Source organism: Macaca fascicularis, chromosome 2, assembly GCF_037993035.2.
Source record: "Macaca fascicularis isolate 582-1 chromosome 2, T2T-MFA8v1.1".
NCBI lineage: Eukaryota > Metazoa > Chordata > Mammalia > Primates > Cercopithecidae > Macaca > Macaca fascicularis.
Window position 1 is genome coordinate 148,436,466 of NC_088376.1, and position 4,780 is coordinate 148,441,245.

General features: G+C 43.3%; 1 non-coding gene across 1 annotated transcript; it reads left to right on the top strand.

Moving 5' to 3' along the window:
• Positions 1-3,294: 3,294 nt before the first annotated feature.
• Positions 3,295-3,397, top strand: LOC123572102 (small nucleolar RNA U13). Its single transcript, XR_006696438.1, has one exon. It is a non-coding gene; the product is annotated as a small nucleolar RNA U13 (small nucleolar RNA).
• Positions 3,398-4,780: the final 1,383 nt, after the last annotated feature.

Genomic DNA, 4,780 nt, shown 5'->3' on the forward strand with positions numbered 1-4,780 from the left:
GTAGGAGGATCACTGGAGCCCAGAAGTTCGAGGCTGCAGTGAGCTATGATCATGCCACTGCATTCCAGCCTTGGTGACAGAGTGATACACCATCTCAAAAACATGGTATGGGGGCTGGGTGCTGAGGTTTATGCCTCCCAGCACTTTGGGAGGCTGAGGCAGAGGGATCACTTGAGGCCAGAAGTTCAACACCAGCCTGGCCAACAGCAAAACCCTGTCTCTACAATAAAAAAAAAAAAGAAAAACAGAAAAAATAAACATGGTGGTGGGGACAGGAAGCCTGTTGTTCATTTCTAGGCTCCTTCCCAGTATTTATACTCAGATTCATGCTGTTGCCTGCAAAAAAGGTTGGCCCCCAGTTGCCTCTGGATAATATGATTTAGAAAATTTGCTCTGGCAGCTTGCAGACAATTGCTGCTGTTAGTAATTGTACAAAAATACATGGCTGGGCACAGTGGCTCACACCTGTAATCCCAGCATTTTGGGAGGCCAAGGTGGGCAGATCACTTGAGGTCAGGAGGTTGAGACCAGGCTTGTCAATATGATGAAACCCCATCTCCACTAAAAATTAAAAACAAAAAATTAGGCTTGATGATGTGCACATGTAATCCCAGCTACTTGGGACGCTGAGGCACAAGAATCGCTTGAACCTTGGAGGTGGAGTTTGCAGTGAGTTGAGGTCACACCACTGCACTCTAGCCTGGGCAGCAGAGCTGGATTCTGTCTCAAAACAACAACAGGCTGGGCGCGGTGGCTTAAGCCTGTAATCCCAGCACTTTGGGAGGCTGAGATGGGTGGATCACGAGGTCAGGAGATCGAGACCATCCTGGCTACCACAGTGAAACCCCGTCTCTACTAAACAATACAAAAAACTAGCCGGGCGTGGTGACGGGCGCCTGTAGTCCCAGCTACTTGGGAGGCTGAGGCAGGAGAATGGCGTAAACCCGGGAGGCGGAGCTTGCAGCGAGCTGAGATTCGGCCACTGCACTCCAGCCTGGGCGACAGAGCGAGACTCCGTCTCAAAAAAAAAAAAAACAACAACAACAATAATAGCAACAACAACTAACTTCTAAAGGCCATGTGACTGTCAAGTAGATTATACATAAGAAAGGCTGATTTAGAGTTCTTAGAGGGTTTTTTTTTGTTCTTTTTTTTTTTTTTTTTTTTTTTTTTCTGAGACAGGGTCTCGCTCTGTCACCCAGGCTGGAGTGCAGTGGCGTGATCTTGGCTCACTGCAACCTCCACCTCCCATGTTCAAGCGATTCTCATGCCTCAGCCTCCTGAGTAGCTGGGATTACAGGAATGTGCCACCAGGCCCAGCTAATTTTTGTATTTTTAGTAGAGACAGGGTTTCACCAGGTTGGCCAGGCTGGGGTTTCTTCATTTAATTTTTCTTTATTTATTTGTTTTCTTTGTTTTTAGAGACAGAGTCTCACTATGCTGCTTAGGCTAGTCTCAAACTCCTGGGCTCAAGCAATCTTCCCGCTTTGGCCTCCCAAAGTGTTGGGATTACAGGCATGAGCCACTGTGCCCGACTAGTTTATTTTCTAAAGAAAAGTTACCCTGGAGGATCACTTGAGGCCAGGAGTTTAAGACCAGCCTGGGCACCACAGTGAGACACCGTATCTGTTAAAAAATAAAAAGTAAAGCCACCCTGTTCACTAAATTGGCAAAAGATTAGGACTAGCAAGAATTAAAACTCACAGAACATTAGGGTGAGAAAGAATCTTAGAGATAATCTAGTCTGCCCCTGCCATTCTAGGAATATAGAAGCAAACCCAGACAGGTTGAGTGACATGTCCATCCTGGTGGCAAAGCCAAAACTAAAATCTTATTCCCAAGTCAGTGCAGAGCCACTCAGGATCTCATAAATCAGTTTTGTGTTTTCTGTACCATACTGGCCCTCTACTAGCCTCTCCCTGGATCTCACTGATATCATGAGAGTGCAAAAAAAGCAATTGTTTGTTACATTTATCAAAGTGGTGGTATCCATTGGCATCAACATTTGCATTTAGGACAAAGTTATCTTTGGCACCTTTGAACTTGCTAAGACTATCAAGTGTGAAGTTTGTATTATGCCTCAGCTGCATCTTCCAACCATAACAGTTTTTTAAAAAATGATTTTATTGGATAGGTGTGATGGCTTATGTGTGTAATCCCATTACTTTGGGAGGCTGAGGTGGGAGGATTGCTTGAGCCCAGGAGTTTTGAGAACAAGCTGGGCAACCCAGAGAGATCTCCACCACAAAAAATAAACAAAATCAGGCAGGTGTGGTGGTGCATGCCTGTAGTTCCAGTTCCTCATGGGGCTGAGGTGGGAGGATTGCCTCGGCCCAGGAGGTCATAGCTGTAGTAAGCCAAGATCACACCACTGCACTTCAGCCTGGGCGACAAAGCAAGACCCTGTCTCAATAAATAAATAAATGAAATGAAATGTTTCAATTCAATAAATGATAAATGCTTCAGTGTGGCTTTCACAAACATTTTGCCTAAGAAGTTGTTTATTAGCATTAAATACATTGTGTGTCTATTATGTGTGAGTCACTGGAGATTACATGAGAAACAGACACAGTTTCTAGGCTCATGGAGCTTATAGTGTAGTCACTTGTTCACTGTATGTTCTCAAACCAAAAGATGCTAGAATCACATTTGCAGAAAAAGCTCAGGAAAACACAACATACACAAAGGAGCAATGCAGTATCAACTTCCCTACATGATAAAGATACCATAGGCCAAAATTGTATTGTACGTGGAAATGTTTGGGTTTTGTTTGTTTGTTTGTTTTTGTTTGTTTACCATTGTAAAAGTAATACATCACCACATATACATTATGGACACACACATGCATTTGAAAAGCATTAACAATTGACCTGAATAAATATATAAAGAACTATTAAAACTCAGCAGTAAGAAAATAGCTAAAAAACGGGTGAAATATTTGAACTGACACCTTGAAGACAATACAAGAATGGCAAACTGGCCGGGGGTGGTGGCTCACACCTGTAATCCCAGCACTTTGGGAAGCCAAGACGGGTGAATCACCCGAGGTTAGGAGTTCGACATCAGCCTGGCCAACATGGCGAAACTCCGTCTCTACTAAAAATACAAAAATAAGCCAGTTGTGGTGGTGCACATATATAGTCCCATCTACTCAGGAGGCTGAGGCAGGAAAATCACTTGAAACTGGGAGGCGGAGGTTGCATTGAGCTGAGATCACACCACTGCACTCTAGCCTGGGTGACAGAGTGAGACCTGTCTCAAAAACAAAAAAGAATGGCAAACAAAATACAACAGATTTTTTAATGTTCATAAGCATGATGAGTGGGTTTTCATGTTCATGTGTGAGGTGTGCCTCCCTCAAACCTTGTTATGATGTCAACACATTGCCTATCTGATGAGAAGTAAAAAAAAAACAGTGAAAAGGCAGTTTACAGAATGGGAGAAAACATTTGCAAATCATACATCCAATAAGGACTTCAATAGCAAGGAAACAATTTTAAAATGGGCAAAGGACCTAAGTAGACATTTCCCAACAGAAGACATTAAATGGCCAAAAGATAAGTGTTGGTGAGGATGTGGAGAAAATGGAACCCTCCCAGGCTCTTGGTGGGAATGTATATTGGTACAGCCATTATGGCAAACAGTACAGAGGTTCCTCGAAAAACTAAAAATGGAATTACCATATGATCCAGCAATCTCACTTCTGGGTATATGTATACAGGAAATGAAAATCTTTGGAGAGATATCTGCACTCCCATGTTCATTGCAGCACTATTCACAATAACCACATTATGGAATCAAGTGTCCATTGCCAGATGAATGGATAAAGAAAACGAGGGCCAGGTGCGGTGGCTCACGCCTGTAATCCCAGCACTTTTGGGGGCCAAGGTGGGCGGATTACCTGAGGTCAGGAATTTGAGACCAGCCTGGTCAACATGGTGAAACCCCGTCTCTACTAAAAATACAAAATTAGCCAGGTGTGGTGGCGTGCGCCTGTAGTCCCAGCTCCTCTGGAGGCTGAGGCAGGAGAATCGCCTGAATCCAGGAGGCAGAGGTTGCAGTGAGCCAAGATCACACCACTGCACTCCTGCTTGGGCAACAAGAGTGAAACTCTGTCTCAAAAAAAAGAAAAAGAAAAAATGAATAAATGCATGTTCTCACTTATATGTGGAATTTTTTTGTCTTTTTGAGACGGAGTCTCACTCTGTCACCAAGAGCGAAACTCCGTCTCAATAAGTAAATAAGTAAGTAAATAAATAAATAAATAAATAAATAAAAATTAAATAAGTTGAACTCACAAAAGCAGAGAGTAGAATGGTAGTTGCCAGAGTCAGGGGTTTCAGATGAAACAGGGAGATATTGGTCAAAGGGTATGAGGCACCCTTTTGGTTGGGAGGAGTATATTCTGGAGATCTGTTATACAGCATGATGACTATAGTTAATAATGTATATTTGAAAATTGCTAAGAGTGTAGTTTTTTGCTTTTTTTTTTTTTTTTTTTTTTTTTTTAAGATAGGGTCTTGCTCTGTCACCAGGCTGGAGTGCAGTGGTGCGATCTTGACTCACTGCAACCTCCGCCTCCCGGGTGACAGAGCAGGAGCACTGTCATCTTGGACGAATACCACCACTTTAAGTTCCAACTCCCTTTCTAGCCTCATACATTTCAAGGAAATCACTTCTCTTCTAGCTATAAGCAGCCAGAAAGAGCAGACAGTAAAACACAGATAAGACAGCTCGGGCTCAGAGGGAGGTGGGGATAAAGTCTCTTGGGTGACTGCCA